Source organism: Aythya fuligula, chromosome 3 (genome assembly GCF_009819795.1).
Source record: "Aythya fuligula isolate bAytFul2 chromosome 3, bAytFul2.pri, whole genome shotgun sequence".
Classification (NCBI taxonomy): Eukaryota; Metazoa; Chordata; class Aves; order Anseriformes; family Anatidae; genus Aythya; species Aythya fuligula.
Genome location: NC_045561.1, coordinates 78,296,431 through 78,318,478, shown reverse-complemented (window position 1 = coordinate 78,318,478; position 22,048 = coordinate 78,296,431). Strand labels below are relative to the sequence as shown.

Here is a 22,048-nt window from a genome sequence, read left to right as displayed (position 1 = left end):
TTATTAGTTTCTTATATGTACTTTTGTGGTTCTCTGGAAAGTGGAATATTGTCAGAAATCTTGGAAATAATCAAGATGTAACAATAAATAGCAATAACAAAAACAGACTATTTATTTATTTATTTATTTAGCAGCTACAACCTCTTTCTTGTGGGAGCATTTTCTATAGGGCCAAGTAAGACATGTAAGCCTGCAACCATAAAAAAAAAAAAAACACAAACAAAACAAAACAAACAAACAAACAAAACAAACAAACAAACAAACAAAAACAAAACAAAAAAAAACATGCTTTGGCTGTAACAAGTCTAAAGTTTATGCAAGGCTCTTCTCCTTACTATGTTTTTCCTCTCACTGTTTATTTCTCTTTTCCTCCTTTCAGTTTCACTTCCCTCCCACTCTCCCTTGTTTCTCCCACCAGAGCACAGCTTCTGGAAAGGAAGGCAGCAGACTGCACAGAGGACAGCAATGAGAAGGAACTTCCCTCTACTCAGCAGAAGTCTTTAAAATAATCTTAAAAACACCTCAAAACCCAGAAAGTTATGGGAACACTCCAACAGATGCAGAGAATTACAGCTGTTAAGCATGCCTTGTAATAATGAGAGAAAAAGTCAAGAAAAAGGTTTTTCTCATTCCACTTTGCTTTGTACTGAGAAGGGGAACTGAGTAGGTTAGCTAGAAATAGGGACTTGGTAAAGGAGAACTAAAGTGCTCATCACTCCAGTGCCAGCTGGCAGAGGATGTACTCTGGTCCTACAGAGGGAGGGACACATGCACAGTGCAGGCCCAGTCCCAGCTGCACCTTTCTTATTTATTTATTTATTTTTTTTGAAAACTCTGTAATTATTGTTAACATTTTAGGTAGGCTTGGGTAAGTGGGATGAGCTTTAAGACCAGAGTATATAGCTTTCATGTTTTTCTATAGGGGAAAGTCCTGTTCTGGTTCTAGCAACACTAACTGGAAGGGAACAAAGAGACATGTTTGGGAGAGATCACTGAACACATACCTGATAAAGAATGCTACCCAAAAACATTCTCCTGGTGGATCTCAAATGTTCAAGCCAGCTTTCCTACCCTGACTGATCTACCACCTACATCTCAGAAAACTTGGGGTCCTTTGCTGAACATGAGACCTGACACCTAAGCCTTCACTGAGCTGCCTCCCAGTCATCCCCAAGCCCATACTGGTGTGGGTGGTTATTCCATCCCAGATGCAAGGCTCTGCACTTGCTTTGGTTGAACCTCATGAGGTTCCTGTCACCCCATTTTTCCAGCCTCTTCATGTCACTTCAGATAGCAGCCCTGCCCTCCAGCATATTGAATCCCACACGTAACCTCACTGCAAGAGCACACAGTCCCACCATCCCGACTGTTAATGAAGACATTAAACTGCATTGGTACCAGTACTGATCCCTGAGGGATCATTCTCTCAGACTCTGCCAGCAGGCTCAGAGACCTTTGAGGCCTGGGGTCAAATAACAGTGATAACAGGCAAAAAAGGTAAAAGCTGCAGGACACCTATTCTTGTGACTAGGTCCCCAACCTCCCTAAGCAATGGGCCCAGACTTTAGCCTTTCCCTTGGTGCCAGTGTGCCCATAGAGGAAACCTTAATTGTTGTCCTCCACCTCCCTTGCTAGGTTCAACTCCAGCCGAGTTTTGGCTTTCCTGACTCCATCCTTACACACACAAGCAACGTCTCTATATCCTCCCAAGTACCCTGTTCCTGTTCTCACTTCTGTGCACCTGCTTTTTATGTCTGAGCTCAGTCAGGATCACCACGCTCATACACGCTGGCCTTCTGCCATGCTTCAGCTCAGCTCTTCTCACATTGCCTTAGACTATTCTGGTGCTCTGAGGAGCTTGTCCTTGATGATCTGTATGCAATTTAGCTGGGGCTGAAGCTCCAGTGTTGTTTTTTAACCAGTTCTGAGTCCTTTTCCTCAGAAGCCACTGAATGTGTGGGGACCCTCCTCTCTCTGTGCTGACTTTTGATAGTATTCCAAAAGCAATGGATGTGTTGGAGCTAATTTTTTTTTTGAGTTTTAAGGTGAGATTGATCTGGGAACATGATAATGTTGTAAGATAAAGCCACAGACCCAGCAAAACAGTTTGCTTAAAGAGAAAAGAAAATGTTTGTGAGACAAAAATATATTTCTTTGGGGTTGAATCAGAGGGTCTGTATTAAGTTTCCCCCAAATTTATATGCCATCATATGTCACCATTTTTTTTTAACCTCAAATACATATCTGTTTTGCCTTATCTTACACACACCATAGTGTATATGCTAAAGGAAAAAAGGTTTTTCCCACCTTCCCAAAACTAATTGAAAATGACACTTTCTCCTAGATTCTTGTTTCTTGGGGCAGAAGATGAGAAAATAAACAGTCCAGAATGACTGACATTAAACGCACTGTTCTGAGGTATAGATATGTCAGTAAAAACTAATGAGTGTGGCATAAGAACATATATGAATAAAACATCATACTCCAGCTTTATATTTTTCACATTCTCAATTCACTAGAAAGGATATCCTACTGGTGCCTTCTCAATAAAGCCAGCTTGGGGCACATTGGAAGAGGCATGGCTGTCATCTTAAATTCTGAAGTAAGTTCCGGTACCTTTTTGTTTCGAAGAGAGCCTTAAGAAAACATGAGGGTGAAGCATGGAAAGTCTTATGGGCCTTCATTGGAAGGTGCATTAAATGCATCAGGGCAGAGCCCAAAAGTTAGTAGCAAGACAGCATGTGTGCAAGTGGTTAGATTATCAGTGAAGATTTCCATAAGACGTAGTCTTCAAAGCAATATTGGCACTAGAAAACGCAGTATTTGGATTACTGAAAATAGGATGTTTGATGCCAGAGCCAGCATTAGAACTGAACAGTCAGGACAAATGTCTGCAGTTTCCAAACATGCCATGGTAATAAGCCAAGTTAGAAAGAACAGCAAGTCATTCAGCACTGGACAGGATGAGAGAAGGATCCATCCCATCCCCATGTCCACTATTTGGTGGTTGCCCTGACTCTGAAGGAACTAAGGGGTCAGTCTAACAAGACCCATAGTAAAAGAGCTTTTGTGACTAAGGGGCCAAAAAATTAGCAAATCTGTAAATTGACAACATGGAGGATTTGGGGTAGATATAGATGCAGACAACAAAGCCTGTTCCACTGGGGAAATGCAAGCAAGATCTGACAGTGTTAGAGGACTTGACATGGAGACAAGGAATAAAAAGCGAAGTTACAGGTATTTTTTTATCTTCCCTCCCTCTCTCCCTCCCTTCCTCCCTTCCTTCCTTCCTTCCTTCCTTCCTTCCTTCCTTCCTTCCTTCCTTCCTTCCTTCCTTCCTTCCTTCCTTCCTTCCTTCCTTCCTTCCTTCCTTCCTTCCTTCCTTCTTTCCTTCCTTCCTTCCTTCCTCCCTTCCTCCCTTCCTCCCTTCCTCCCTCCCTCCCTCCCTCCCTCCCTCCCTCCCTCCCTCCCTCCCTCCCTTCCTTCCTTCCTTCCTTCCTTCCTTCCTTCCTTCCTTCCTTCCTTCCTTCCTTCCTTCCTTCCTTCCTTCCTTCCTTCCTTCCTTCCTTCCTCTCTTTCTCTCTTTCTCTCTTTCTCTCTTTCTCTCTTTCTCTCTTTCTTTCTTTCTTTCTTTCTTTCTTTCTTTCTTTCTTTCTTTCTTTCTTTCTTTCTTTCTTTCTTTCTTTCTTTCTTTCTCTCTTTCTCTCTTTCTCTCTTTCTCTCTTTCTCTCTTTCTCTCTTTCTCTCTTTCTCTCTTTCTCTCTTTCTCTCTTTCTCTCTTTCTTTCTTATCTCATTTTATTCTTTCTTTGTATTGAGTCGATGGCTTTGTTTGGGGTTTTGAAAGGGAATGTTTATTTTATAAGTATTTATTTATATTTATATTTTATAAGTACATGAAGTGTTGTTGACTGGGACTAAGAGAAACTCCATGTTGTGAATACTGCTTTAATTTTCATGTTTTCTGTGGTCCAGATGTACAAAACTGCATCTATGAGGATACATACCTTGCAACTGCATACCATAAATCTTCATATAATTCTGGATAAAATAAATAAATAAATAAATAAATAGCAACACAGAAGTTTAAGACATAAGAGTAAACACAGAAGTTTAAGACATAAGAGTAAAGCCATCTTGTATGCCTATAAGACAAATCTATGATGGAAACAAAGTATTATCTGAGAAGAAATAACTTTTAAGCCTGGAAGTATTCTTTTGCCTCATCAAATCTCATATGAGCTTAAACATATTGATTTTTGTTAAATTCCTGATATTAAGCATAGGCATTGGAAGGCATATTTCATTTTGAATGAATGTAGGCGTATTTCATTTTGTAACGATAATATAATCTAAACATGAGAAATAGAAGGACATAACCACTTTTGACAATGGCTAGTGAACAGAAACAGTTTAAACATAAATCATAGAGTCATAGAATCATTAGGGTTGGAAAAGACCTCCAAGATCACCCGGTCAAAGCATCCCACTACCACCAATGTCACCCACTGAACCATGTCCCTAAGCACCATGTCCAGCCTTTCCTTTAACACCCCCAGGGACGGTGACTTCACCACGTCTCTGGGCAACCCGTTCTGATGCCTGACCGCTCTTTCCGAGAAGAAATTGGATAAATAGGTAAAATATTCTGGTGTAGTTTGCAATGTTGTTGTTGTTGTTGTTGTTGTTATTATTATTATTATTTATTATTATTATTATTATTATTATTATTATTATTATTATTATTATTATTATTATTTTATAATCTGCAATAGCACAGAGTAAAATTATTTTGGTTTCATTGTCCTCCTGAAATCTCTCCCACCAACCTTTTTCGAGAGCTTAGAAGCAGGGACTTCAGTCCCCAGCAGGACTCGGTATCAACCTTCACAAATTAATTTATTTCCTTACTCTGTAACAGTTATAAATATGGCTTTACATGCATTTTATTTATTTCTGCAGCAGATGTTTATGGCTTCTACAGTTGGTAAGTTTGTAAACAACACAACACAGCTAGTTAATTAAGTCTATAGATGTGGTTTTGACTGCTTTATATTTGGAATAAATTCTTCTACTTTTCAAGTAGAAGAATTTCATGCAGACAGAGAAAACTGTTTTTGGTCTGAGTTTTTTTTTTTCTTTCTTTGTTTTTAGGACATTGTTTTCTCCAAAGTGCCTGTATAGAGGCTTACATGAACAGGATAGCTGCAAAGATTTTTAGAAAAAAAGTCTTGAAAAAAATAAGTAAAGGAATATATAAATTGCATTACAAATATTTTATTTTCTGCAGAAGAATTACCTATTAAGCTGATAATAAACCAGGTAATGAGGAATGTTATGCAAAAATAGTCAAATGTTCATTTCTCTTTTGCTTCTGCTTCTGGTATTGTAATTTTAGAGAAATTTTTCTTTAAAGTGCTTGGGGTATCCTGCAGGAGACAATCAGTTCCAGAACAAACCACTTTATCTGGTTAGCTCTCTCCAACTTATTGACCATAGAAAATATCTGTGACCGTTCATATTTTGCCTCTCCATGCAAACTTAAAATTCATTGCAGAGATAAAACACTAAGCATTCTGGGAAATAAAACCTGCTGCACATCATGCCAAAAGTAGTAAGAGTGGAAATAATTAATTCAGTACATCCTTCGAGGTGGACCCAAATTTAGTGCAAAGAGAAGCTGCACCATGATTTTATCAGAATTTGTTCTCCTCCCCGGAGCCACTAACAGGCCTGCCATTAACTAAATACTATTCAAATTTCTGTAGTTCATTTTATAGTGGAGAGCTTTGAAGTTTTACCTCCTGTGTCACAAATTGAGAGGAATTTGCTCTGCAAGAGAGATAAAAGAGGGATGTCTTCTGGCAAAGACCTAAAAGTAGGTACTCAAGGGTATACAGGGCCCTAATCTTTTCCCCCTAAGGCAAACTAATTTAAGGAATATACTATCAGACTCACAGCAGATCATATGAACTCTCTAGGGCACATTTGGGTAGCAGATCAGGAACATTAGTTGCATAAAATTGATTAACAGAGCTGTGCAATCAGAAACATAGAGAAAGCTTATGCTCAGGGTCCTGCAAGAAGTAACTTGTCATTAACCCCTTTTGAAAATGTTGCCCTAGCATACAAATAATTTGGAAAACACACATTTCTGTGAAAGGCTGACTCTTACACTTCAAAAGCTCACATCTCCAGTAAACTCCAGCAAAGAAGGCTCAGAGTTATCCTGTTAGAGGTTAACTTTCCTGTTCTTCCTTGGTCATACAACAGCAGGGCAGGGTGACTGGCACTGTACCGCTAATCAGTTCTGTGCCTGTCCAGATTTAAAGACAGGTCACTGAAGGTTCCTCTGAATATAAAGTTCAGTTATATGTTACTGGCCTGGGTTGCCAAGAAGATAAGACACAGAAGGAAAAAGTGGCAAAAGAAATTGGGGCAGTGATGGAATACAGAACCGGTGAATTACAAGTGAATTGACAGGTTCGGAAATGTTCTGGGCAACATGTTGTGGACCATCTCAGACGAGCTCTTACTGCAGGATGCTAAAGTTCCTGTATCATGTGGTATGAGTCATGTAATATGTCTATGCATTTGAACAATGCTTCACAAATTAAACACTGAACAGATGAGGGCCTATAATATAATTGCCAAGGTCTGTGAACATGTATTCCATCACAAAATGGCACAAGCTGCTCTGATGGCTGTCATCTCCTGCTTGAACATGTCAGAGGCACTGTAGGTGCAGACAAAAAAGCTTATATAGACTGAGCTGAATTGCTGATGAGGTCAAGAGTAAACATGGAGTTAGGAGGCTTTGCATAAACTTAGCATTTCCTTACAACTACAGGCTGCAGCTTCTGATATAATTTAGAGCAGCCCAAGAGATGATCTGAGCTGACTGGAGCAGTAACATAAAGCTCATTGTGTGCCAAAACTCTCTACAGTCTAGGCAAAAACTCATTGACTATTAACATACAATTCTGAACTCTCCTAGCTCACCCTCTGCCTCTTCTTTTCAATGAAATAACAAAGTAACACACCTGCATAGTTTCTACTTGTAGCAGAGAAATCTTCACTTGCTCTTTGTTTCTTTATTCTCACCTCATCTCCTTAAGTTAAGAGTTAGTTTCTTCACCTGTTCTCTATAATTTACTCACTGTGACCTTTCCAATCATTGCAATCGGGACAGCTTTGTATTTTACTAGGAGTGGAATTGCCTGGAGGTAGTATACTTGTAACCAGTATTTCTTTCCAGGACTGGGATTCATACTTTTGATTGCTTGGTTACATGAAACCACCAATGATGGGTGAAGTCAGCCTGGTTTCTAATTTTCTACTGGATTTCATTCATATTTTGAAGAGGTTTAAGAACAATGGGTATTATGTTGTCTGCTGCCAGACATACTGCCAAGTTGTAGAGGAACAATACTGAATATAAAATTAGGGAGTTTCTTCATTTACATGCAGGTAAGGATCGTGCTGTCATTTTAATTGATATACAGATTGAACACTGATGTATTTTATCTTCCAAAAGCAAAATGAAATATCATTATCCCCAAAAATGCCACTAATTTGGTCATTCTATGCAACAGGTACCTTTCATTTGCCTGTGGTCCAGTTTAAAAGCATGTGATGACTTCAGATATTCTTAATAGTTCAAGATTTAGACAGAAGATTGAAGATTTTTACATCCCTGAGAAAAATGGGACAAGAGAATGTGAGTAAACACAGAAATATGGCAAGGCAAGTTTCTGTTATTAATCTGAAAGTGATGTCTAACAGTGGAGTCAGTAAATAATTTGAAAAGGATCCTAATAGAAAGTGATATAAAAGAAGCTGCTTTTAGATCAGAGAATTTCTCACATTGAATACAACAGGAAACAAGAAAATACTTTATTATTGCCTTTTAAATTTTAAGGTTTGTAGCTCTGCTGTAGAAATGGAAAATAAGACAAGTATCTCCTGGAATGGCTGATTTAGAGACCATATAGTCCCTGAAGTTTCAGTGGAAAACGTTTGCAGATAGACTATATGTAATCACAGCATCAATTGAGCAGACCTAACAAAATAATCTATCAAGAAAAGGACAACAGCTTCTTATTTTCAAACGGAAGAGGAGAATGGACTAGAAGGATGCATAGAGCAACATGGTAGGCTCTACTGGTTGCCTTCTACACTTCATAATGTGTTTTTCAAATCATGGGTTACAGCCATTGCTATCTCAGCAGTACTGGACAAATGAAAGTGAGAAAGAAACTTAAAGAATAGAATTATAGGCATGAACAGATATAAAAGGGATGTGGAATATTAAGTGTTTCTTGCAACAGGCCATTTTAGGAACAAACATTATAAATTAATAAATTAATAAATTCAATAATAAGTTAATAAATGCAAATACTTTTAGAGGCAAATTGGTTAAATGTTTGTTTCAGCAAGGAACTAAAGTCAAACCACCAATAACAAAGAAAACCAAGTCTCCTCACATTGTACTGAGGGGCTATACAGGATGCTTCAGATCTGGCATGAAGTTTCATGGAGGTGATTTAGGAACCCAAGTCCCATGAGAATTCCTTGTGGCCACTCTTAGGCTGGAAGGGACTTCTCTTCCCTTGAGGATGGCAGGACAGATGAAATGCCTTCTCTACAGCTGCTCCCAGCCAGCTCTGTTAACCTTGGCTGAAACCAGCAGTGTTTCAGACAATGCTTCAGCAAGGTGGACAGCAGCTGAGGAAGGGTGGGTGCAGGGGTGGGAGGTCCCATGAGCAGATGACCACCTTTGTGGGAATGGGGATCCAGCTCCATCCAGGGTGCTCCTCCTGCTGGTCCAGAGAGCCACCTGGCTGCTGGACCCACCTGCCAACCTCCCTCTGTGTCTTCAGCATCCTGCAGGGCACCAGCAGGGCTCCATATCTGTGTGCAGGCAAGCACTCATGGGGATCTTCTTCTCTATAAAGCCCCTTGAAAGGAAGGAGAGGCTGAGGGGCACCTGGTGTGGGTAAGGTCAGGTCTCTTTCTAGGAATGGTAAACCCCATCTAAATGACAGTTAAATTGCTAAAGCTAGCTGGGAACATGATAAATTTTCCACTTAAACAAATCAGAAATAGTCTCAGTTGTTTAAAATTGTTTGAAGGTGATTGCATTTAGGGAGTGGCTTTGACTAGACACTGACAGTGTGTAGAGTGTTTTTTTATTATTATTATCTGAAACAAGCTTTTGTGGTAGAATTGTGCCACCACTCACACCAAGTGAGGCTTTAGGATTCGGTTTGACAATGTTAGGGAACGGTGATGAATTTGTTAGCTCTGTGTTGGCTTGCAGATGAACATCAGATACTGTACAACTGTTTCCTCTTTGTTTGGTCTAAGCAGTATTCTTACACAAATGCTGGGACTTGAAGCAGGATTTTCCACTACCCAGCTTATGCTGGGCAAATGAATGTTCCTTTAGCAGAGGGCGGTATTGCATTGCATTTTCATGTATCCCTACCTTATTTTGTAGGCACATACTCAGAAGACTTTTACTACAGCTAGATAGTTCTATTGTGAATTATCTTTTCAGATTTTGTTTCCTACAGTTACAGTTGTCTCTTTCTAAGGGCTGAAGGAGCATGTATGTGGGTGTGCAAAGGCTGGGAAGAACAATGTTACCAAGCCTGTTTGTAAAGAAAATGCACGTAACAACACTTGGAGTACTTAACAGCAATTTATGTAGCCATCTAGATAAAGTTACAGGAGCGAACTGTTATGCTAAGTGCATAATGCTGTGTTAGTCCTGCTTATCTCATTTCACTTACTTGACAGACAGTTCTTGTACCAGACCAGTTTGTGCTTGTGTGAAATAAGCAGTGAGAATAATTCACAACCATTCTTCTTTAATGTTTTTGCCACCTGGAGCCAGAAACAGGCTTTCAGCCCAAGGAACAAGGAAGCTCCTTTCATAACTTCTTAACAAGCTCATGCTCACTCTGTTTGACATCATGCTGCACACAGCACTTCTTTCAACAGATGCAGCAGAGTTTATTGATGAGTACCTGCTCTACTCTTAAACCCAGGGTGCTACGTCACTGCCCAGAAGTGCAAGTAGAAACTAGAGGTACTCCTAACATCCTCTATTGCCTTTATTAAGTATGAATTGGATTCAGTACCTGCTGGAGTCCTGTTCTCTGCTAATACTGATAACACATTTTAAATATTGGAGGGAAAAAAAAAAGAAAAAAAGAAAAACCATAGCCAAATGCACATAGTATATCATGGCAGGTTCCTATAAAGGGTTGTCATTGTGCATCATTAATGGTGTTTCAGTAGGGGTGGGTAAACAGCAGAGGGGCTGGCATGACAGTAAAAGTTCCAGAAGACTAACACAATCTACAATTCAGAAAACTTTGTGTGAACATATCAAAATTGAAGAAAACAAATGGATTTATCATGACAAGGTATATCTGCTTTTATCCCTGGGACAGGGTTATTGGACATGGCAGCTTTCAGAAGTAAACTGATGTGATTACTTTCAAATTGACCTTGACCCAAACTAAATATTAATTCAGAGTTCATGAAATGGGATAATTATACAAATTACACACAAAATGGAAAATTATGATAAAGAATCTATGATAGCATCACTAAAGAATGTTTTCCCCATTTTGCCTACAGGTAGAAGTCTTACAAATTCCTTTTTTGAATTTTGGTGCTTTCATCCATAAGATATTTGAAATGTCTTATTCATTCAGAATACTGGGGAATTAAATATCATGCTACTTATACTAGACTATGTTGCATTAAATTTTGGAAAGGAAGATAATCTGCTGGTGAATATGTGAAAGTTTAATCATTCTTTTTATTTAAGTTATAGTTAAATTACCAAATTCCTCAAACCCCTGTAAATCAAGGATTAAAAAGGAACCTGCATCACAATCCTAACTACAATAATTTATCAATGAGTTAATCATTCTATAAGGTTTAATTATCATTCTGTTTCTACTCTCAGAGTGTCTTTCTTCATTGAATAACATCATGATTTGACCAAGTAGAGTGAACTCCATAGAAAACAAAAACAAAAACAAACCACATGCAAAACCAAACCAAAAGCCCCACTGTGTTCACATGACACAAAACACTGCTCAAGAACGAACTCATATCATCAGCCTAAATTTGCTAAAATACACTGACAACCCAACTTTGTACCAGCAGGATTTATGCCAGAGCTTGTATTGTCTTCCTGTGCTGTTCAAAGTTTGTGATGGTTCTGCTATTTTAAGTCCTCTTAGAGCCAGAATAGGACTGGTAGAAAAGCACAAAACCAGCATAGACTCCACGGTGTGTGCTCTGGTTAATCTGACAGAGATGATGTGTGATAAAGTTTGGGCTTCATGGGTGATCTGGCGGGGCTTCGATCTCTGAGAGACATAAGAAGGGAGAACGCAGACACTTTGAAGCTGGGCTAAAGCACAAAACTTTCACAGGTTGAACTCAAATCCTTGGGCTGGAGACTCAGTCATACACCAAAAAACTTTGGTTGTGCTCCAAACATCGTTGCCTCAACCCATTCCTAACAGGGGTAGGAGGAATAGATATTTCTCATACCTTGAGAATAAAAAGATGAATCAGAAATAGGTCCCTCCCAATAGCCCTAATCACTGTATGATCACCCCTGGTTCTTCTGAAAGATTCAATTTGGTTTGAAATTATTTTATCATTGAAATTCTTCTTTTAGCTGAGAAGGGGCTGTTCCTTGCATACAGAAGCTCTCAATAATTTCATTTTGTACTTTCTCGAAGTTCCCTTCAAACAGGCTATTTACAGGGATCAGACAGGCTCTGTTGGAAGTACACTTGAATGTGCTCTGTAAGAACAGAGAAAACTCTGAAAGAAACATACTAACGATATTTTTTTCCAAGGAAGGGGAAAAACGAATGAAAACATTTTTATCAGGTCTCTGGAGTGTCTTCTAAGGCCCTTAGTAGTCAGATAAAAGGGTCCATACGATGTTTACACAGCCTCCTGCAGAGTAATTGCCATAGCAGCTCATATAAAAGCAACAGTAGAAAGGTGTAAAAGTCATTTGCTAGGAAGAAATAGGAAGCAATCAGCAACACTTTAAACAAATTATTGCCATGAAATCACTCTCTCAGCTTGAGATAAGTACTCGGGGTCTGTTAAAGCTATAACAGCCCTGTGGCTTCTCCTCCCAAGACATTTTTTATGCAAAGATTTATTCATAAATGGGATAAATAGGGATGCAGTAGAGATATGCATTAAGCTGGTGCTGAATATACCTGTCCTCAGGCTACAGCTGGTCCCCTTCCTCCCCGTATGTAACAATTTATGTGTGAGTGTGTGCAAGGACTTTGCAAAAGTGTAATTATGAGTGATGCCCTTTTGCAGCAAAGCAGAAGTCTGCACAGGTTAAGCCCCTTAGAAGTGGCTGTCTGTAGAAGAGCCATCTGCAAACGTCTGTGGTAGGTAGTGGGGTTTTGAGCTGCCCCAAGAGGGAAGCACTTGGCACAGGTGAGCTGGGAAAGGAATGTCTTTTGGGGGGAAACCTAATGGACAGGAGGATTTTTTTTGGGCTGCCTGTGAAGCCGGGCCAGCTCTGCAGCCACTCCGGCTCCCTGGGAGGGAGCTGTGCTCTCCTGGCGCTCTGCCTGGGGAAGGAGAAAGCATCGCCCCTGTGAATCCCCCACGCTGCCCTTGGCAGGAGGCCACATCCTTGCTGAACATTTGGCTGCTTGTTCCAGCTCACAGTTAATACTTCCAAAGGGTACTTGAACTGTGGATACAGTTTGTCGTTACGGGAAACTCAGAAGTGTTCACTGCAGGAATACTGCCATTCCATCATATTCCTCGGGGTGCGAGTTTTCTGGCTTATTGTCTTTTCTAAAAACCTCCTTTATTTTTCTCTTTTGGGAGAAGATGGGAGTGGATGTGGAAAGTGAATATGAGATCAATCACTTCTGCCTTTTACTCAAAATCCAAATGTCTGCCCATTACCCCTGATGTCACCAGCGGGATTAGGAATGCAGGTGGGGACTAAGCAGATGAGCTCTTGAGAAAGCAAATTTCATTTTGTAAATCTCCTTTCTGAGAGAAACTTGGCGCTCTGGAGGTGCAGGGCTCCAGGGTTATGATTCAAAGAGAAAAACAGGAACAGCAGCGGGATGTGGTAACACGCAGTGTGCGTGTGTGTGTGTGCGTGTGCAGAACTGGGTTAGCAGGCAGGGAGCTGGGGGAACAGGGTAGAGGGGATGAGGTAGGATGGTCCTCTGGCACATGGAGCGGGAGGGCTGGGAGGTGAGGGGGCTACCCCTGGTGTGACAAAATGGTTCTTGGCACTTGCAAACTGTGCCTGAGCAATGCCCGGGAGCAGGCTAGGAGGCAGCTGCCGGCGCTGCTCCTGGGAGCCTGCTGACAGCCAGATGATAGAGGCAGATGTGGGGCTGCACTCAGGCCCCTTCCCTGGCCTCACTGCGTTTACTGCATCAGGCATAGCCAGAGCAGCACCGGCACACACAGAGCAGATGATTTGAGAGAAGTAAGATCTCTGACACAGAAGAGGGGAATCACTCCCAGCGTTCCCTAAGGTGCCTTTGATGGATGGAGGCATTACAGACAATTCCTAAATCAATGAGAAGAAACAGTTAATGGACAGCAGAGATGATGCAAGTTCCAACTGCAGATTTGCAATGGAAAAGAGCCAAGCTATAGCCAGCTGCCTGTTTTTAGGTATCATTTTCTGATTTGGGTGAGCACATGCAGCTGCAGGGATAACCCATTCAAACCGCAGTCTCTGCCTCTCTCAGACAGGAGAGATTTGTAGGTGTCACAGAGTCAGGGCTCATTTTTGTGATCCAGCTCCTTCAGAGTCAAGCAGCCACACAGGCTTTCATCAGTGTTGCTGTAAAAGCTGTGGTAAGCACTAGCTATTTTATTGTTGCTTTCTGACCAGCCCAGCACCACATACCTTGCAGCACTCATCCACTTTTTGGGAGGTAAATTCACTCAGGAAGGAGGGTGAAAGAAGGATGCTGCTGTTCTCTGCAGCTGCATTGCCACTAGCCTCAGTCATTTCGGAAAATACTGATATTAGTTTCGTTATTTGTAATGCTCATTCCTGCCCTTACCTACAGGAACATAAAATTCGCTTAATGTCTTACACTTACTTGCCTTTTATATATAGGACACCAGTCAGTCTCCTTTTTAGTTTTGAAAATCAGAGAGGTTAGACTTGTTTTACATTTTTTCCATCTGTCATTGGTTGTGTTTTGAGTGTTACTTCCAGCCTCTGTGCTTTCTTTGCTGAGGGCTTGACTTTCATTAATAGTAAGTGGAGATGTATCTGGAGCACAAAAATTGGACCCATCTCTGGATTCAAACTTCTCCAAAATTCAGGCACAGCACAAGATAGAGTTTGTTCAGGCTCATGTCTGCATGGAAAATATTCAATCTTGTCTCAAGGTTTGTTTACATGTTTTTTGATTTCAATATTATACGAACCAACTGCGATTTAATTAGTGAGGCATTGTAGAAATTCTTCTTATGGGTGTAATTTGCTTTGATCTCTTGCCTGAGGAAGGAGTTTAGCAATGGAACCGCTGCTTCTTCCTAATGTGAGCACACATAATTGTACTTGCTTTGTCCTGGCTGTGCACTGGATTATTTCTCTACTGATTTTTAAATACTGCTTCTTCCTCTCAAATAAATTCCTCCTGTCAGGAGCTAGCCATAAAGCTTCTGCTTCTTTGCTATTCCATGCTGGTTTAAACTTCTTGCTGCATGCTGTCAAAGCTTTTTATTTATTTATTTTTATTTTTATTATTATCAGGGCCTTTTGAATAGGAAAATGATTAGTGAACATCTTTTGGAATATGGTTCCATAACCTCATGGGTTGCTTCAGATCTTCATTTCAGAATTTTGTACACGTGTGTGAGAAACAAACAACATCCAAAGATTCTTATCTATGCAGTCAGAAAACTTGAAAGAGCAGCACATGTGCAGTTATTTACTTGCTGCAATGGCATTGTCACACTGGGGTTTTCTGGGGTACCTATCCCAATGACCTCTTCAGTATTAGGTGGCCCGAATCCCGTTCGTGATGCTCTTTTAATTGTCTTTACGCTGGCAGGAGGGAGTCTGCCTGGACACGCTGTCAGGCAGGGAGCAGGAGGTGAGCCTGGCTCCTTTCCTTCAGGAGAAACAGCTGTGCTGGAGCCAGCCTGGGAGGAGAGGTCAGCAGGTCATCTTGGGGTCAGTGATGCAAAAACCTGAGTTTGACTAACGTCCTGGTTTCCACAGAAACAGCAAGTCCTCCCTCCCACTTTTGATCTTCTTTCATCTCTCCCAGCTCCTCCCTGCAGTCTTGGCATCTGATGTACTGGGGCCAACCAGCTCAGATTCATCTTTCAGCAGCAGAGGAGCTGCTGACACTCTCACCGTGCATGCCCAGCAGCTAAAATACTCTCCTCCACAAGTCTGTAACTAGCCGTTTATAACCAGGCTGCAGCACAGCATGTGCCCCAAAAGTGAAGGCTGAACCAGCAGCTGAAAGGGCAGAGCAGGGTCTAATCATTTAGTAAGGCAAGGGCACAGTCTTGTTGCACAGACTGGGCGGGGAAGAAAGGAAGAGAAGAATGCTGCAGGAAACAAAGAGAGGAGAACAAGTTCCCCCTTCCCCTGCCCATGGCCTCTGCTGAAGGGATATGCATGGGAAAATAAGTGTTGCATCAGTTTATGGTATAAGATAAAGGATGCAGAGTGGGATGATTCCGTCAGTGATTTACAGAGTTAGTTTTTTTTTGTTTGGTTGGTTGGTTGGTTGATTTTCTTGTCCCCCCTGTATATAATCATTTGTGTTTTTCCTTCAGTTTCTGACAGCCTGGGCTGACAGCTCAGTAGTTTCCTCTAAATAAAAACTAACACACAGCAAAACTGGCAAGCAATCAGCATTCAGTCTATGCCACAATTTCTCTTCTTCTCCTCTTATCTCTTTTCCCCCCTAAGCCACTGAACCCACTGCTTCTGAAGTTTAGCATCCCGCTTCCTTTTAGGAAGACCTTGCTAGCAGATTGAAGAGAGATGGTGAAACTGAGGAAAACTCTTGGCATGGTTGTGTCACTCAGTGTACTCTGTGCCTCACATACACACCTGTAAAATGGGGGTGATATCTCCTTCAGTAAGGCATTACCTCCAGTTCGGGTTGATGGTCCTCTTGAGTCCTTTCTAACTCAGGGTGTCCTATGATTGTATAAATGCAGTGACTGTGGAAATAAGACTGTGTAAGGATAACAAAAAGACAGCTGGATAGAATGTTTGGGAAAAATAATGCTGAACTCATCTTTCCTGCAAAAGAAAAGCTGAAGCCTTGATTTAAAAGAGAAGCAATATGCCAAGAAGAGCTGGCAGTGGTGAAGAAGAGGGTAAAAAGTATTTGTTGTGTGTATTTATAAAGCATGCTTTCACAGTGTCCTGCTGTCATGTGTTGCTGTGTCCTTCTTGGCTGCTGCTGGCTGAACTCAGGCTTTAGGCAGACCTTCCTGATGTCTGGGCAGGAGCTCCACTCTGCTCATCCTACAAGGAGCTACAGATGCTGTCTAACTCATCTCTTGAAGCAGTGTAACATTTTCTACAGCCCCAGTATACTCACTCTGCACGCAAGCATGTTTTACAATGTTCATATGGGTTTCGGTATGGTTGTTATTATGGGCTGGACCTCCTGATGGGCAGGCACTGCACCAACACGGGGCAGGAGTTTACAAACTAAGTATCTGTGCTGCCACACTGTATTGTAAAGCTTTCTGGTTATTTGTGGGACAGAAATAAAATAAAAGGCAGTGCCCTAAGGTTTCCCTCACTTTGCCACTGACTTCTTTTGGCCTTAAAGTCAGGGATGAACTGCTCAGACTCCCACAAGGCTGCCAGCAAAGGGACGGGGTCATGTAGGGTTGAAGGCCTGGTGAAGGGCAGCACAGGGGTGAAGTGAGGGGGTGCTGAAGGCATCTGTCTTCATCTTCAGTGCCTGTGCTACAAACTTGCCTGGAGCAAGGTGAGGGCAAACCCTTGTGAGGAAGGCAATATGAGAGCAAAGGAAGGTACAGAGATAGCATGTGGATAGTTTTTAAAATTCCTCAGGCTTGAGGAAGGACTTAAAAAAGATACTTGTCTTAAAGTCCTGAGATAAAATACTGACAGAGATAGAAACCAAGGGGAAAGGATTTGGATTTTTTTTCCCTCCTTGTCCCTTTATTGCCCTTTTCCATCTTATGACCTCTTCCTTGACACAGTGAGTCATGATCCTGAGGCAGAGGGATGGGAAACTTTGAGCCAGAGATCCTCTCTGTCACAGGCATGCTCCAGACCCAAAATCCTGCTGATCCCAATCATCTAAGCTCCGCACAGCAATCGCCTCAGCTGTTTGCAGAGCAGTGTTAACCACCTGGCTGCCTCGAGACATGCATTCTTGGGACACCCAAACCAACAATTTACATTGTGGTAAAACCTCAGTCTCATCAAGGTTCCTCTAGAGCTATAAAAATGAAGCAGCAGGTAGAGCCCACACTGATTTTTCCCAGACTATGGATCTTCTGTTCATTACAACCATTCTGGGATTTATCAGTCATTCACAGGCCTGATAAAAGGCCAGACTTTCAATTTTCTATTCAGCCACCTCAGAGAAGGGCAAAAAGATGCCAAGGCTGCCTCTGGTGGACTGGGGTCACTAGTGAGGTCTGCCTGGCCCCAGGCTGCTCCTCAGATTTCTCTCTAACTTCAGCAGCAGCCAGATGTCTCACCACATATTTGCAAATGTGTGTTGTACCAGACCTGTCTTGAACACAAGGAACTAAAGCAGGTGGAGTGACTTGCCCAGGGTTGCAGTGGGTATCTGACATAAAATCAGGTTTAAACCACATCCTTCTTTAAGATTCTGAAAGGCTTGATAGGGCCCCTTTGACAGCTAGGGTGTCACCACCAGCTAGCATTAGTGATCAGTCATTCTGTACGGCATCTTAGCTATCATCCCCAGTGAGGAGTTCAACAATTAAATATTAAGCTGGAGAACTGTTTCTAGCCCTTGGACATTCAGAAGCTGAACAAATCTAGGCTGTGTGTGATAGACATTGAGGCTGGAGAGAAGTGTGGCACTTGTTTAAGAAGAAGATTGACAACTTTTCCCTTGCACTAGGACAAGTTGCACGTTTTGTGTGCAAACTTCCCTTGCACTTGCACACTGAGCCACTGTATCAACAGATAGAACAATGCACATTTACAAACTATACATACTTCAATAAACACAATTATAACTCATTAAATTCTGAAATCTTTGTTTCAAGGTCTTCACACTTAATAAAACTGTTTTTGAAAAACTTGCGGACACTTTAATTATTGTGTAAACCATGACTAATATTAAGAATGACACTACTTTTCCAAAACAGAATTGACTCATACTTATTCAAAGCTACACAGTAAGTAACACAATAAGAGGTTCTACTCTGTCCTCTCCTAGGATCTGCAGGGAGGTGGATGTAAGGGGAGATGCTGCCTGTCCTGAAATCAGTGAGGAAAATGAGAGACTAGATGGAAGAGTCTTGAGAAATGTAACTTAATCTAACTTCTGCATTTGTACTGAAAATTGAGCCATGCAGCAATGGTTGTATACAACACATCATGTATAAACTGCACTCTGGAGTCTGTGCTTAATGTGACAAATCAGTATTTTCCACAACAACAGATTTTTATTTTTATTTTTATTTTTATTTATTTATTTTTTTTTCTGATAGCTTTAAGAAGGGTATTTTACAGATGTGAAAATACTCTGTGAAAGATGTGAAAATGAACTAGTGTTCTAACCAAAGAGCTCCTCCAGAATCCCAAATTCCTTTGCCTTTTCTGTTAAGCTAAATATTTCATTATAGATGTCAAAGCATGTAGAAAATGTATCTAATCCCAAGATTAGGCATATGGTTACAGGTAACTGTCTTTTTAAAAGAAAATGAGGATTTAAGAGCAACGCTGCACTTTCTTTAAGTTGTGTATTACACATCTGAAATATAGGAAGCAATAGTTTTGCTTATAAGCAAATACAGAAACTTACTTGAAGTTTAGAGAGGATTTCAAATTTAAGTCTATTCATTCTATTATATGTATTTGGCTTCAAAGCTTCATTTGTTAATGTACACAAGGAAAAAGCAAAATCTGAAACAACCCATACCTACCAAAATTGCATTTTAAATGTATTGTCCTGTCCTTTATTAAAGCAAAGCTTTTTTACATTATCAGCATCTTGTGCAGATATAAATTTAGATCACGGTAGGTCTGAGTCAGGGGGATGATTTACTGCTGCCTCCCATACATCCCACAGCACAGAGAGTGCTCTGACACCCAACCCGCTCTTAGGCATCGATAACAGTTTCTCTCTTGGCTTTTGCTCTTTGCTGAAAAAGCGTCTTCCCCCCCTTGCGGCTATGTTTCATCCCAGGTTTTCTCTTTCCAGTCTCAGGTTGTGTAATAAGTCACAGCAAGGGCATCTAATCATCTCTAGAATGTGACAACATTTGGTTCAGATTCCCTTATCAGCATCACCTTTCCTTCTGCCTCTGCCTCATCCTTAAAGAAGACCAGGCGGTGGGCCTTGGAGATCAGTCACACGTCGACCGCTTCTTCAAACACTTCACGTGGGAAACCATTCAGAGTCATGATTGCTGAGCTGCAGACCTGGAAAATAACTGTCATCAAGACCTTTACATCTGTCAAAGGAATTTCAGCCCACTGACACCGCTTTGCCCCTACATTTTTTTTTTTTTTAAACTTTAGCAAGACCTTGGAATTTTATGACTTAAAATTGCTACTACGGTGCATTATTTTGGGAGGAGTTCTATTTCACACAAGTGTTTTAGCCAAGAATTTGTTACACACCTTTAAAATGAAAAATATCATTATTATATTGTGTGTGGTAATTAAGATGAAGCCGTCTGCTTTATTTCCTTTGTTCCCGTTGATTTATGGAAAAACCCACCCTCCTCTCCAGCATAGCTGCGTGCCAACCAAGGATGGTACAAATCTGAAAACAGCCTGGAACTGGAGTAGGAACTGAGTTTGGCAGCATTGCAGGCAGCCTTGCACTGACAAGTTCTGCTAAATAATAACACTCAGGTAGATTATTAAAAGTTTTGTTGAAAAATCATGACCTGATCATGGCTGGATGTGTCCCACTGCAGAAATTCTAAATTCTGCAGCATATATTTGCATTAAAAGATACAGAATCTGTATTATACTGATGACTCCTGCGTCTCTTCTTGGAAAACCTTGCAAGAGGCCAACTGAATTCCTATCTGAGTGTTTTCACGTGCAATGTAATTAAAATGTAATGTAATTTAGAGCTTTACAGAATACTGTTTTAGTCATTTGGGAATTTGTGTGCAGGAATTTTTAGTTCTTAAGCTGGGCATGTGCATAAGCATGTTTTGTGAATCTTACATAAATAGTTTAAAAGCCCCTTTCTGAGAGTTGTGTGTATATAATCTAGAACTTTTGGTGGAAAATGCAAATTACATGTTATGAATACACATAAATGAATCAATGTTAGCTTACTGCTACCATTCTATATGGAAGGTAGAAAGCATTTTTTGCTCTTATAAAATTTGCATTTAAATTCTGTTGAACCTTTTCATAAAATAATCTGTTTTGTTTTGGTTTAGTTGAATACAAAATCATATCCAAATACTGAAACTGATGTGTTTTCAGACAAATGTTATCTGGCATCTTCTTCCCTCTGCAAGTAACAGCAACCTTAAAAAGACATGTTGACTTCTATGAGGCTCTGTCCTTTTCTCTGTAAAATGCAAGGTAGAATGTTTAGCAAGGAAAACTAAAAACATATAACGTAAACTGAGGTTCAGCTTTGACCTTATATTGTCCCCACTAAATTAACCTTTGTATCACCTAATGAGCAACACTTTGAACTCGCATAGCTCCCTTCTCCTGGATATAACACAGAACTGGAAGTAATTATCCACCAGCAAGAAAGGCAACTATTTAACATGGTTTTTAGCCTAATTTATATATAATTTCCCTGGCATATTAAGTGTTGCTGTGGTATTTTTGTCACCATTTAGATCTGATCAGTAACTAGGGTCATCTGGAGAGGGGCAATTCCATCAGCCGTACTGTGCAGCGTCCTGGCAAGAGGACTTGGCTCTGAGTTTGATTATAGCTCTTATTCACTTAATTTGCTGTCTTAAGACACTAAATATATCTTTTCCCTTCCCTTCCCTTCCCTTCCCTTCCCTTCCCTTCCCTTCCCTTCCCTTCCCTTCCCTTCCCTTCCCTTCCCTTCCCTTCCCTTCCCTTCCCTTCCCTTCCCTTCCCTTCCCTTCCCTTCCCAGCACTTCCCAGCACTTCCCAGCACTTCCCAGCACTTCCCAGCACTTCCTTCCTTCCTTTCTTCCTTCCTTCCTTCCTTCCTTCCTGCTTTTCAGAGTGTATTCCTTCCTTTCCCTTATAAAAACACATGGATGTGTCATATTTGTTATTGCAAGGCATCCAACAACAAACTGTTTCAGCCTGCCATGTGTTTAATCCAAAAGTTTCATATTCATATCTGTTAACTGTGTAACCACAATTGCTCTCAAAATATGCTTTTACCGTCTTTGTTGTGACATATGTCTTTTCTGGGTAGATCATTCTACACTGATGGAGTTATGGTCAGTCTGTGGAAAGAAAAAGCAAAGATTTGGTCAGATACAGAGCCAAAACCTTGCATTCTGGATTCACACAATAGAAATGTGTTAGGGGAAGATGATCCTTCCAATGGGAGAAAAAGTCAGTGGTTTATAGGTTGACTTAGTTTGTCAGTCACCAGCTGTGGCTATGGGGTTATCAGTATGTCTGTTTCTCCTGAAGATGAGGAGATAGCAGCTCATTTCCAAGCAATGTTTTATTGGCTTTAGTCAAGTAACACGGAGCACTGATAAGTTATCAACCATTTCTAATCAGACACTAGTTCGGCCTTCCAACATCCCAGCAAGACCCATTTGGACAGTGGTCATATGCCTCTAGC

At 40.9% G+C, this 22,048-nt stretch overlaps 1 long non-coding RNA gene across 1 annotated transcript; it reads left to right on the top strand.

The window, feature by feature from the left end:
• Window positions 1-7,265: 7,265 nt before the first annotated feature.
• LOC116487938 lies at window positions 7,266-20,518 on the top strand. Its single transcript, XR_004253121.1, has 3 exons — window positions 7,266-7,469; window positions 7,595-7,719; window positions 19,484-20,518. It is a non-coding gene; the product is annotated as an uncharacterized LOC116487938 (long non-coding RNA).
• The last annotated feature ends 1,530 nt before the right edge of the window (window positions 20,519-22,048 follow it).